The 14,718-nt window shown below is 43.1% G+C and overlaps 1 protein-coding gene across 4 annotated transcripts in view; it reads right to left on the reverse strand.

The window, feature by feature from the left end:
* The window catches only part of tesk2 (testis associated actin remodelling kinase 2), a 91,447-nt gene extending 77,096 nt beyond the window's left edge, over window positions 1-14,351 (reverse strand). Inside the window, exon 1 of one of the 4 annotated variants that reach the window (XM_063064422.1) lies at window positions 14,331-14,351. The gene's annotated coding sequence lies outside the window, so the exon portion shown is untranslated. Of the gene's footprint in view, window positions 1-12,823; window positions 13,154-13,209; window positions 13,337-14,330 lie in introns of those variants that run through there. The other 3 variants (XM_063064420.1, XM_063064423.1, XM_063064421.1) reach the window with 3 other exon arrangements.
* Between the last annotated feature and the right edge of the window lie 367 nt (window positions 14,352-14,718).

The following is a 14,718-nucleotide window of genomic DNA, read 5'->3' on the forward strand; positions in this document are numbered from 1 at the left end:
AATATAGGGCAATGTCAAAGTGGCGGGAGGAAGTCCATGTTATATTGTCTTGTAAGATGAAGATAAAACCTTTAATGATGCTGCAGAACACAAGCTAAAGCAATACATACAGTCTCTTGCCATTCAATAAAAGCATTGTTTACCTTTTACTTCAAAAGCACCTTCCCACAGTATGTGCATATTGATTAATTCTAGTAATATCAAAGAATCATTTGTACTACCTTGGGTATATCATGGGTCTCTTGGCTAAAGAACTCCAAGAATTCACTCTGCTCAAGCTGAATCAACTTCTCATCTCAGTCTTAAATGTCCAATCTCTGAATCTGAAGAAATAGCTTCTGGGAGTGAAAATGACTGTCAGAATAGTGTCCCCACATCCACCCTTCAATACCAAATAGAATGTCATTTCAATGTGATGACTTGTTCTAAAAGCAATACAAGATTGATCTAAAACAAGAGAAAATCTGCAGACGCTGGAAATCCAAGCAACACACACAAAACACTGGAGGAACTCAGCAGGCCAGGCAGCATCTATAGAAAAGGGTACAGTTGATGTTTAGAGACGAGACCCTTCAGCAGGACTGGAGAAAAAAAGACGAGAAATCAGAGTTTAAAGGTGGTGGGAGGGGAAGGAGGAACACAAAGTGATAGGTGAAACCAGGAGGGGGAGAGGTGAAGAAAAGATCTGGGAAGTTGATAGGTAAAAGAGATACAGGGCTGGAGAAGGGGGAATCCGATAGGAGAGAGCAGGCAGCCATGGAAGAATGAAAAAGGGGGAGGAGCACCAGAACAAGGTGATGGGCAGGCAAGGAGATAAGGTGAGAGGAGGGAATGGGGTGGGAAAAGATGGGGGGGAGGGGAAGAACCCATTACCAGAAGCTCAAGAAATCGATGTTCATGCCATCAGGTTGGAGGCTACCCAGATGGAATACAAGGTGTCACTCCTCCAACCTGCAAGTGGTCTCATCACGACAGTAGAAGGGACCATGGACTGGCATGTCACAATGGGAATGGGAAGTGGAATTAAATCTGGTAGCCACTGGGAGATCCCATTTTTTCCTGACAGAGTGTAGGTGCTCGACAAAGCGGTCTCCTAATCTGTATCAGGTCCCAATGATATACAGCAGACCGCACCAATAACAGTAGATGACCCCAACAGACTCACAGGTGAAGTGTCACCTCACCTGGAAGAATTGTTTAGGGCCCTGAATGGCAGGGAGGGAGGTGGTGTAGGGACAGGTGTAGCATTTGTTCCACTTGCAAGGATAAGTGCCAGGAGGGAGATCAGTGGGGAAGGACGAATGGACAAGGGAGTCACTCGCGTAGGGAGTGATCCCTGAAGAAAGTGGGGGGGGAGGGGGGGAATGTGCTTGGTGGTGGGAATTGTAACATTATCTGAGCTTCCGCTCTCCAAGGACAGTGCCTGATCCAAGTATTTGCACTGCACTAATGTGCCTTTGGTTTCAGCAACGGCTCCGACAAGCAACTCACAGCTTTTATTTATCCATTCTTTCTCTCAGATGTCCTCATTACTTTACCAGCCAGATCTTCAGCATCCATGCCTTTGGTGTGCCACCCTAGACTGTCCCAAACAGAGTGCTTTCCTAAGACCGACGCATCTCTACAACTAAAAGCCAACATGTTTTTTTTTCCTCAGTTACCCAATTCTTAAGTTTGTTCTCCCACAGATACTGCCATACTGCTACTTCCTATTTTTTTTATATTAGGCAAAACTGGTTGGTAAACAAGAGAGCAGCTTGACAGACATTATTCAGTCGAGACTAATTAAGCTGTGCATACCTAACAACAGATATTCATGATACTAAGGCAAGTATGAGGAACTAGTAGAAAACACTACACTGTGACACAGGTAGACAGGGTGATGAAAATGGTGCTAGGCACACTTGCCTTCAGCAAGGCACTGAGTACAAGAGTTGGGACATATAGTTACAGCTGTAAAAGACATTGTTGACACTACACTTAAAGAGTACTGTCTGCAGTTCTGATCACCTAGCTACTATAGAGAAGTGTCATTAAGCTGGAGAGGGTGCAGATTCTACTCATTTGGAGGTTACAGTGATGCAGTATGGCACCAAAGACACAAATTTCTATAGGCGTGCAGTGGAGAACATTCAGACTGGTTGCAGCACAACATTTCAAGAAGCTACAGAAGTTTACAGATACAGCCAGCTCCATCACCATCATCTGCAGATTTTCTCTTGCCTGTGATTCCGTCAGCATCAAGGTCTTGAAGAGGTGGTGTTTCAAACCAGTGGCATTCATCATCATTTCACCATCTTGACATGTCCTCTTCTTTATATTACAATCGGAGAGGTAGTATGGGAGCCTGAAGATTCAATCAATGATTCAGGAACAGCTTCTCCTCTACCATCAGATTTCTGAATGGTCCGAGAAAATTACCTCATTACTACTAGCAACACACATAAAAGTTGCTGGTGAGTGCAGCAGGCCAGGCAGCATCTCTAGGAAGAGGTGCAGTCGATGTTTCAGGCCGAGACCCTTCGTCAGGACTAACTGAAGGAAGAGTGAGTAAGGGATTTGAAAGTTGGAGGGGGAGGGGGAGATCCAAAATGATAGGAGGAGGGGGAGGGATGGAGCCAAGAGCTGGACAGGTGATAGGCAAAAGGGGATACGAGAGGATCATGGGACAGGAGGTCCGGGAAGAAAGACAAGTGGGGGGGGGAACCCAGAGGATGGGCAAGGGGTATAGTCAGAGGGACAGAGGAAGAAAAAGGAGAGTGAGAGAAAGAATGTGTGTGTAAAAAATAAATAACGGATGGGGTACGAGGGGGAGGTGGGGCATTAGCGGAAGTTAGAGAAGTCAATGTTCATGCCATCAGGTTGGAGGTTACCCAGACGGAATACAAGGTGTTGTTCCTCCAATCTGAGTGTGGCTTCACCTTTACAGTAGAGGAGGCCGTGGATAGACATGTCAGAATGGGAATGGGATGTGGAATTAAAATGTGTGGCCACTGGGAGATCCTGCTTTCTCTAGCGGACAGAGCGTAGGTGTTCAGCAAAGCGGTCTCCCAGTCTGCGTCGGGTCTCGCCAATATATAAAAGGCCACATCGGGAGCACCGGACGCAGTATATCACCCCAGCCGATTCACAGGTGAAGTGTTGCCTCACCTGAAAGGACTGTTTGGGGCCCCGAATGGTGGTAAGGGAGGAAGTGTAAGGGAATGTGTAGCACTTGTTCCGGTTACACAGATAAGTGCCAGGAGGGAGATCAGTGGGGAGGGATGGGGGGACGGACGAATGGACAAGGGAGTTGCGTAGGGAGCCATCCCTGCGGAATGCAGAGGGGGGGGAAGGGAAAGATGTGCTTAGTGGTGGGATCCCGTTGGAGGTGGCGGAAGTTACGAAGAATAATATGTTGGACCCGGAGGCTGGTGGGGTGGTAGGTGAGGACCAGGAGAACCCTATTCCTAGTGGGGTGGTGGGAGGATGGAGTGAGAGCAGATGTACGTGAAATGAGGGAGATGCGTTTAAGAGCAGAGTTGATAGTGGAGGAAGGGAAGCCCCTTTCTTTAAAAAAAGGAAGACATCTCCCTCGTCCTAGAATGAAAGGCCTCATCCTGAGAGCAGATGCGGTGGAGATGGAGGAATTGCGAGAAGGGGATGGCGTTTTTGGCGGAGACAGAGGAATTCCTCCCTCCCCACTGATGTCCCCCCCATCCCTCCCCACTGATGTCCCTACTGGCAGTCCCCCCCCATCCCTCCCCACTGATCTCCCTCCTGGCAGTCCCCCCCATCCCTCCCCACTGATCTCCCTCCTGGCACTTATCCGTGCCAGCGGAACAAGTGCTACACATGCCCTTACACTTCCTCCCTTACCACCATTCAGGGCCCCAACCAGTCCTTCCAGGTGAGGCAACACTTCACCTGTGAGTCGGCTGGGGTGATACACTGCGTCCGGTGCTCCCAATGTGGCCTTTTATATATTGGCGAGACCCGATGCAGACTGGGAGACTGCTTTGCTGAACACCTACGCTCTGTCCACCAGAGAAAGCAGGATCTCCCAGTGGCCACTCATTTTAATTCCACATCCCATTCCCATTCTGACATGTCTATCCACGGCCTTCTCTACTGTAAAGATGAAGCCACACTCAGGTTGGAGGAACAACACCTTATATTCCGTCTGGGTAGCCTCCAACCTGATGGCATGAACATTGACTTCTCTAACTTCCGCTAAGGCCCCACCTCCCCCTCGTACCCCATCTGTTATTTATTTTTATACACATATTCTTTCTCTCACTCTCCTTTTTCTCCCTCTGTCCCTCTGAATATACCCCTTGCCCATCCTCTGGGATCCCCCCCCTTGTCTTTTTTCCCGAACCTCCTGTCCCATGATCCTTTCGTATCCCTTTTGCCTATCACTTGTCCAGCTCTTGGCTCCATCCCTTCCCCTCCCCCTCCAACTTTCAAATCCCTTACTCACTCTTCCTTCAGTTAGTCCTGACGAAGGGTCTCGGCTTGAAACGTCGACTGCACCTTTTCCTAGAGATGCTGCCTGGCCTGCTGCGTTCACCAGCAGCTTTTATGTGTGTTGCTTGAATTTCCAGCATCTGCAGTATTCCTGTTGTTTGCCTCATTCCTACTACTTCTTTTTGCACTATTTCTGTAGTTTATAATAATTTTATATATTTGCACTGTATTGCTGCCACAAAACATTTCACCTTATTTGTCAACGATAATAACCCTGATCCTGAGTAATCAAAGGATGTTGGAAGTCACACAAAAGTACATTAAACAAAGAACTTTATACAGAAAAAACTATCAATATAACAGTGCAAGACCAAATTGCAACACCTGGTTCTTTTAAGCATGTACTTCCACAACTTAATACAAACTGCACTTAATTTTCAATTAACTTGTTTAAATCCCAATTTCCAATGACTTAATATTGTCTCTTAATTCTACCTTTAACTAGAAGAAATTATAAGCAAATTTAAGAAATTTATATTACAGTGGGTGCCTCTTCCCAAGAAGACTCTGAAAGCAATATTTTTACAACTGTCCATTACACTGTCCTGATGGTCAATAATCCTTTTCTGAAACCGCATATGCTTCCTTTGCAGTTTTAGAACTTACTTGATAAAGAAAAGTCTACCTTCCTGGCCTGAAAATGAAGCACCATTGGCCGTTAACATTCATTATTCACTTACAACTCTTTGCAAAATGGAACAAAATTAACCACTTTAACCTACAGGAAGACTAATAAAAGATCCAAGCAAACATCTGCTGAACTGAGAAATTCTGGCCAAAATCAGACATAGATGACAGGAAATCCTCTTGATACAAGTATCTTTCAGATAATATCAGCAGAGAACCCATTAATTTGATTAGATTTGGAAAAAAAATCTTTGCTTTCAAATTGCACACATTAAAAAATCCAAGTGTATTACTGCATTATGACAAAAACTAAATGGACAAAAAAAAGCTGCGTTAGAAAGCAGCTTGCATGGACACAGTACCAAAAAGAGCTTCTTTTGCAATTTTAGAACAGTACCTTTCAAAATATAGAACTTTCTCCAGGATGTTTCATGTAAAATAACCATTTTCAAATGCACTGCTAATTTAATACATCATAGAGATCATCATTTCCCAAAAGCAAAAACATTACTTTACAAAATATCTTATAAAACAGACTAACTGCATGGCAAATATTACAACCATCAAGATTAAAAGAAACAAGATTGAATAAAGAGTTAAGGAGAAACCAATGCTAAAAATAAGTCCCATTGGGGGGTTATGGGAGCAGATACGCATCTTTTAGAATCAAGTCATGAACAAACCTTTAACCATCAAACATCATTGGACTATCTGAAGTTAGTTGAGCAAGAGCTGTTAATTGGAATCTATTAAGATTAGATCAGAATAGATTAGATTCAACTTTATTGTCGTTGTGCCGAGTACAGATACAAAGCCAATGAAATGCAATTAGCATCTAACCAGAAATGCAAAGAATACTGTTATTTACAAAATAACTGCAAATTAAAAGTAGGTGCTACAGCACACAAATATAAAAGTACTGAGACAGTACAATATGGGTGCAATGCTGCTTAGTGCTGTGATGTGAGGTTCAGCAGGGTCACAGCCTCAGGGAAGAAGCTCTTCCTGTGCCTGCTGGTGCGGGAGCAGAGGCTCCTGTAGCGCCTACCGGATGGGAGGAGAGTAAAAAGTCCACGGTTAGGGTGAGATGCATCCTTGATAATGCTTTTCTCCCTGCCCAGGCAGCGTTTATGGTAGATATTCTCAATGTTGGGCAATTGGGTGCCGATAATCCGCTGGGCTGTTTTCACCACACGCTGGAGTGCTTTGCGGTCCGATACGGGACAATTACCATACTACACCGAGATGCAGTTGGTGAGTATGCTCTCAATGGTACAGCGGTAAAAGTCCGTCAGTATCCTGGGACAGAGGTGAGCTTTCCTGATGCTCTGCAGGAAATAAAGGCGCTATTGCGCCTTTTTGATCAGGATGGAGGAGTTCAGGGACCAGGTGAGATCCTCGGAAATATGGACACCAAGGAATTTAGAGTCTGAATATCTAAACATTTGGCTGCATAAAAGAATTCCGGGGGGGGGGGGGTCCTCCAATCCGTGTCTTACCTTCACTTGGCTGGAGAGAAGGCTGTAGATATTGTGGTAATGGGAAGTGGAATTAAAATGGCTGGCCACAGAGATCTTGCCTTTTGTCCACCTTCCAGCTACAATGGGCCCTTTCCAGTTCACCTGCCACTCAAACCAGTGCACTGACAACTCCAAAGCCTCACTCCTACACTCAGTCCTGTCCCACCTAGGGAACAATTCCTCCAACATCAGGATGTTCTTCATCACCTTCAGCCTGACATTTAACACGATCATCCCTCAGAAGTTGGTCTGTAACCGGATCAATCCGAATCAGAACTACCCACATGCAGACTATTGCACCTATCAAAATCCTGATAAGAGATGGCTGCAAGGGGATCTAATAAGACTCTTAAATTACATAAAACTTTGCGAAGAGTAATCATAAAAGATCACATACAAAAAAGGGCATTAGCCAAGAAACCTTGCATCAAGAGACAAAAAAATGAGATTCTGCAGATGAGCGAAATCCAAAGCCACACACACAAAATGCTGGAGGAACTCAGCAGGACAGGCAGCATCAATGGAAATGAATAAACATTTGATGTTTCGGACCGAGGCCCTTCTTTGGGAGTGGAAAGGGAGAAGATGCCAGAATAAAAAGGTGGGGGGGCGGGAGAAGAAGAAAGAGAGCTAGGTGATGCACAAAGCCAAGTGGATAGGAGGGCAAAAAGGCAAAGGTGACAACCTAATGAAATTTGAGAGAATGCTGTGCCCTCAGAATGCTAAAAAGCAAAATAAGAGAATTGAGAGCAGAATTTAACCACATGTTAGCTACTAAGAGAGAATCAGAAAGATAAACATAAATTGTAAGTTCTCAACTTGTAACAAGTAACCAAATCAGAGAGAAAAAAAATAAACTATCTCCTCGACCAATAAGATAAAAAGGAGAGAAAAGAGCAGATGATAATGATGGTGTGCAGCATATCCCTTTATGGAAAGAAGAGAACATCAAAAGGAGAATTGTAAAAAAATAAATAGGCAAAATAGAAGTGCCTATTTTACCCAGACAGCACTGAAAACTAGAAATTATCATAGGGATTAGTGGAAACCGAATTCTACAGAAGAATTTTAAGGAGAAGCTGGATAAACATGAGGGGGAATAACAGAAGATTGTTTTCAAGGGATTAAATGGGAAGAACAGGATCAAATGGCCCAAGCATGCTGAATATAAAATCATGTCTCAACCCAAATGTCAACTGTTTATTCATTTCCATAGATGCTGCCTGACCCGCTGAGTTTCTCCAACATTTTGTGGGTTCCTCTGGATTTCCATATCTGCAGAATCTCATGAGTATACAAAATGTGCCTTGCAATTCTACAGATTCAATAATTTTGCAGTACTATGAATATAGTAAGTGTTTCAGCTGATGATTCACTATAACAACTTGATTTAATGGGTGTGGGTCCAATGATGGCTCAAAGGTTAATTCACTGCACAGTATGAAGAGATACTGAATAAGTAGTTCCAAGTTCAAGTTTTTCCTCAGATAGGGTGGCTTTAGGAATCTCTCAACAGCCAAGAATATTCCTATATCAGGTTATGTGAGAATCATGCAACACAAGTGGCAGCCTTTAGCTAATAGTACTGCTTAAAGAAACCTTTTCAATTATTTCTTTTCAAATGCATGTCCAATATCCTGTTGATAATCACAAGCAAATCTACTTCCAAGCAGTTAACATCACATTGGCCCCAACTGTGCAGTCTTCAGCCAACTGTTCCCTTGAAACTGTTGGTATTCAGCTATTCAAACTGAGGTCTAAAAGCAGAAGTTCAGGTCTCACTGACGCATTCAGGCAGGGAGATGAATCTTGTTCACCACCTTGTTGGACGCCAGCCATAGAGAACTGTAGCACACCAATAGGCCCAATTGGTCATCTGGGCTGTGCCAACCTGCTTTTCTGTCTAGTTCCATCTATCCACACCCAGACATAGTCCTCCATAACCCTCACTCATCCATATACCCATCTAAACTTCTCTTAAATGTTGCAATTGAACCCACATCCACCACTTCTGCTGGCAGCTCATCTATATTTGCACAAGACTCAAAGAAGCTCCGCTTCAGATTCCTCATAAATATTTCACATTTCACCCTAAAGCTACGACCTCAGTTGAAAAAGCTTACCCATATGTACTCCTCAATTTTACACACTTCTATATGATCTCATTCTCCGAGGGTGCATGGAGTAATGTCCTAACCTATTCAACCTTTCCCTACAACTCAGGCCCTCAATCCTGGAGACATTATAGAAACATAGAAAATAGGTGCAGGAGTAGGCCATTCGGCCCTTTGAGCCTGCACCGCCATTTATTATGATCATGGCTGATCATCCAACTCAGAACCCCGCCCCAGCCTTCCCTCCATACCCCCTGACCCCTGTAGCCACAAGAGCCATATCTAACTCCCTCTTAAACATAGCCAATGAACTGGCCTCAACAGTTTGCTGTGGCAGAGAATTCCACAGATTCACCACTCTCTGTGTGAAGAAGTTTTTCCTAATCTCGGTCCTAAAAGGCTTCCCCTCTATCCTCAAACTGTGACCACTCGTTCTGGACTTCCCCAACATCGGGAACAATCTTCCTGCATCTAGCCTGTCTAATCCCTTTAGGATCTTATACGTTTCAATCAGATCCCCCTGCAATCTTCTAAATTCCAACGAGTACAAGCCCAGTTCATCCAGTCTTTCTTCATATGAAAGTCCTGCCATCCCAGGAATCAATCTGGTGAACCTTCTTTGTACTCCCTCTATGGCAAAGATGTCTTTCCTCAGATTAGGGGACCAAAACTGCACACAATACTCCAGGTGTGGTCTCACCAAGGCCTTGTACAACTGCAGGAGTACCTCCCTGCTTCTGTACTCGAATCCTCTCGCTATAAATGCCAGCATACCATTCGCCTTTTTCACCGCCTGCCGTACCTGCATGCCCACTTTCAATGACTGGTGTATAATGACACCCAGGTCTCGTTGCACCTCCCCTTTTCCTAATCGGCCACCATTCAGATAATAATCTGTTTTCCTATTTTTGCCACCAAAGTGGATAACTTCACATTTATCCACATTAAATTGCATCTGCCATGAGTTTGCCCACTCACCCAACCTATCCAAGTCACCCTGCATCCTCTTAGCATCCTCCTCACTGCTAACACTGCCACCCAGCTTCGTGTCATCCGCAAACTTGGAGATGCTGCATTTAATTCCCTCATCCAAGTCATTAATATGAAGGAATTATCATACATTTTCTCTGCACTCTTTCAAGCTTACCAATATCTTTCCCTATAGGTAGGTGATCAGAATACTACAAATTCAGCCTTGCCAATATCTTGTACAAGTTCATCCTTGCTCCTATACTCATATATGAAGTCCAAAGTAATTTATGAAGACCAAAGTGGTAAAAGCAGTCAGTGTTCAGAGCTGGCACAGGATCTAAAACTTAATTGATTTCAATGGAATATATGGAAGGCAAGTAAATTTTTAGTAAATAACATGCTTCCACATATTTCTAAGGGCTTTTGAGTTTATTTTTATCTTCCGTTCCACTGTTCAAGTTTTTAAATGCCTTTTGAAGTCCAAAATGCTTAAATTGGTAAATTCATACAAAGCTTGCATTTAAAACAAAGCTCTGCCCCCAGCATTGTCATCTGTCAGAATTGCAAAACAGACTCAATGGGCCAAATAGCCCAATTCTGCTCCTGTATGTCTTATATTTCAGGGACAGAGCCTCTGCAAAATACTTTTCATGGCTGGCTGCTGGCCATAGAGGGCAGAGGTACAAGTAACTTCAGCTGTAAATTGAGACCACAAACAACAGTGCCAGGTTGGGATTTGCTGATCATTCCAATAACACTTAACACTCCATTTTAAAATTTATTCATAGGAGTAAGCAGGGCAGGGGTTTGTCAAAGAGAGAATGGCAGTATTACTGAAAACGCCAGCAGCCAAAGTTTCTGGAGTTGGTTATAGAAGTTCCAGTAATAGTACCACTACTTACATTTTAATATAAATGTCATTGCTTGACACTTATGTTATGGCATTCATTGGCTTGTTTCAGATGCTACTGAAAGTGGGGACTGGTTGCTTCATTATCCGTTCAGTAGTGAATGGAAACTGACAGGGCAATTTATTGAATACCGTAGAATCATCAGCAAGCATCCTCATTTGTGTAAAAGACCAGTTCATTAATATGCAGCTGAAACTGCTAAGATCTATGACACTCTAATTACACTTGGGACTGGGATACCAGGGCAGCATGGCAACGTCGTGGTCAGTACAACTTTACAAAACAGGCGACCTGGGTTCAACTCCCACCGCAGTCTATAAGGAGTATGTACATTCTCCCCGTGACCACATGGATTTCCTCCAGGTGTTCCGGTTTGTCCCCAGTCCAAAGACGTAGTTACCAATAAAGAACATTGTAAATCGTCCTGTGATTAGGGGGTTGCTGGCCAGTGCGGCTTGAAGAGCCGGAAGGGCTTATCCAATGCTGTATCTCAATAAATAAACTACCGAACAACTACACTATGTGCTGCGATGTTGGCACAATTCTATTAGTGTCTTAATTCTCAGAGTTCTGCAGAAGAACACAGTGCTGGTCTAGCTCCTTGTTATCTATAAAGGAGAGAACGTGAAATTATTAAGTAAACAGTACAAGACCTCTTAAGCACATCTCTACTACAAGGACTGACAGATAGCTACCCCAGAATTAATCCAGAAACAAATTGATGTGGCTCAAATATGAAGAACTTCATGTCGGCTGCAGACCACGACTAACAATGAAAAGAAGTGTCATTGCATACGAAAAATTATCACAAGAGGGCACCCTTTATAAAAGTGTTTCCAAATGCTATATGCAATTGTCAGAAACACTTATTCCTCTCAAACATAGAGGCAGTGGAAAAGTTCAACAGTCAAAAGACATAAAACAATGTCCAAAGTCTTAAAAATGTTACAGTCAAGGCCCAAAGTAATGATATATTGTATGTTAATTGGTTACTCAAAGTTATTCCTTCAGGTAAATGACTGCAAAACAGTATAAAAAAGGAGAGCACATCACAAGTGTACAGGAAAATCAGAAGGAGAGGGATAGGCAGATGGGAATGTTTTTCTGTGATCTTGCATGGACCACTTAGATCGATTGACCTTCTCCCTGGTGTTAAAACCAAAAAAACTACCTGGAATAAGAAATAACAAATTTACTTATAATGATGGCCATTATGTGTGACTTCAAAATGTATAATTGGGGGCTACACACCACACCACTGTGCTTTACATAGTAGTTTCTGGGACACCCTTCTAAATTTTATAACCTGTGGAATAAGTTGTATGAATTTCAGAAAGGGTATCTTTTCAGTAAACTAACAGCACCAGCAGAACACCCAAAACCACCAGTGAGCTCCAAAGAAACAACTAAGTTGAATCCTGCACACCACGTAATACTGAAGACAGTACTGGAATTGCATAGGACTTGTTGAGTCTTGAATGGACAACAATTTTAACTAATTTCTGACCTAAATTTGGGATAGGCACACTAATAAAAACCATTTCAAACTTCAAAAAAAGCCAACCTTAAAATCTATCATGAAACAAATGGCCTAGGTTATATTGATATTTTAATTTCATTGCATTACCCCAGAGAACTATAATGTTACCTGCAATGTACCCCGAGTGGACACCTCAATAAAATACGGACAAATTAAATGTCGACAAATTTCCTGCTACCGTATTAGCACCACCGTTATTAAATCGGTTGAAATTTCTATTTCCTCTGATAAACCACATCCAAGTGCCAAAAGAGCTTTAAAAAAATCTCACTCAAAAATGTAAGCATAATCTGTCACACTGGAAGAATTTTTTCTATGCAAATATTATTCGTAAGACTTCACAGAAACGATCGAAAATATGTTAAGACAACACGTAGTGCTCATAAATCACACTAAAAACATCAAGTGTAGAAAGATATTATCTTAGTGTTTAAGCTAGACAAAATAAGATTCTGTTCAACGTTTCCCCTTGTGCGCCAAACTTAAGTGACAAGTTATAATCTTCACCGATCGTAGAAAATCTCCATCTATACATTACCTTTAAATGGAAATTTGCATTAAGGAAGAAGGGGGTCCAAGAAAACAGCTATTTGATTAAACGAACTCGCTTAAATCGCAATTACTACATACCATAATGGGACTTCGAAACTGTAATTTTTGTTCAGCAAGTTAGTTGATACATTTCCTGTTTTAAATGTTGCAAGGCGCAGTCATTGTAAACAAACATCGTAATCCTTGAGGTGGAGCTGGCTCTCAACTCACAATTCGGAGATCGAGAAAACTCCGGTCAACATCAACACCACCATTCCAACCCAGTCCTGCCTCCAGTCCTAATACAAATAGGAAACGTGTCACGCCCCTACTCCACCAGTGTTTAACTACGTTGGTCCACGTTAATCGACTAGAGTGCGCGGCCCGGTCCAACAATCGGCCACATTCCCAGGTTCCACACAGTGCATTACAGAAATGACTCCCCCTCAACCAATGCCAGTGACAAGCAGCCCGGACTGACTCACCACCTCCCGTTTAACTGAGCCGCCAAACTCGCACTTACTGAGTGCTCAGGCGTCCTGGCCGTTCCCCAGTTCCTTTTGTCGCCCAGCTGCCCAACTACGTCGCTCTAGTGGCGCAACGGAACGACGGTGGAGAGTGACAGCGGGTTTCCACCACTCAGCAGCCGAGTGGGCGGGATTACTCAGCACCGCGTGACGGGGAGCGGCAAACCCCACAGCTGCCTTGTGCTTCTGCGCATGCTTGTGGCTGCCGGCTCTAACTATGGAAACACCCGCCTAGCCACGGAGCGGCTTTCGTTTATCGATGGTAAACTTGACATTATCCAGAGATTTGCTAAGAAGTTACCTCTTTCACCCCGATGACTTGTTTTCGTTCCACTTCAGTTTTAAAATTCTCACCCTTTAACTTTAGTTTCAATTCCTCCATGGGTCTAAATTCCCCTTTGCCAGCTCAGTTACCCGCTGGTTCTGGGATCTTACTCATCTGTAAGTGTAATGAATTCTTCAAACTGTGCGGATGCCCGAATCTCGAGAATATTCCCCTTGAGTAGTTATACCTCTACCTTGTTTCCTTCGAACCAGTCTCTTCCTCCGCGCTTTTGGCTAGCTGCCCTGGAGTATCTTGGCAACTTTATTAGGGTGTATTTATACTAAAAAAAAACTACGTAAACAAGTTGTTATTCAGGTAATAACAATAGTAAAGACATTTTAAAGCGTTTCCCTGCCACATTCTCAGACAATTTCGCACATACGAAGTAGTGGAATGTTTGTGTACAAAATTGAAGCTCAAACGAAACAGAACCCTTGATTAAACTAAATATTTTGCTACCCGACACGACAAAAATTATCAAGCTTTGCAGACTTTCACTTCGTCCAACACGGAGAACAGCCACCCATGGATCTATGTGGCTATTTTTAAAACTTTTTCGTCAACACTTATCGATTAGCATGTTTGTTTATAAAGAGCCACCAAACCTGGTCCAATCCTAAATGGACAAGCACTACAATTCTTCGTACCAACGCACGAATTCAACTCCCTCACGGCTCGACAAAATAGCCAAAATCCACGGAAAGACGAAAATGTAATTTAACCAGAGGAACCGCAATGTTTAGGGTAGACTCACCATCACCATCTTCAGGGCAACGAGAGACAGGAAACAAACTCTGACTTCGGTCGGACCGTTTCCAATACTTATAACCAACGTACAGGAACATTGCTTTTTGCTTTGCAAGTTAAAACCCATTGCTGCTTCTTTACCACTTGTCTGCTTCTATTTCTCTTTTTCTTCGCCCTTGACTTTTTTAACCTCTTCTGCTTCGCTCGTGTATTTATATTACAAGAAGCGTGGTTGGGAAGATTAACTATTGCTTCTTTCTTTATTGTTTTTTTCTGGAGGAAAATATCTCCCATCTCTCATGAAATCGCTTATGTAAAATATCAAACAAGATCTGGATGGTCTTCCTTTGTCTGTCTGACTCTTCCTTTGTTTCATATATCAGCAATTAACATGT

The sequence above is a fragment of the Mobula hypostoma genome, chromosome 12 (genome assembly GCF_963921235.1).
Source record: "Mobula hypostoma chromosome 12, sMobHyp1.1, whole genome shotgun sequence".
Lineage (NCBI taxonomy): Eukaryota > Metazoa > Chordata > Chondrichthyes > Myliobatiformes > Myliobatidae > Mobula > Mobula hypostoma.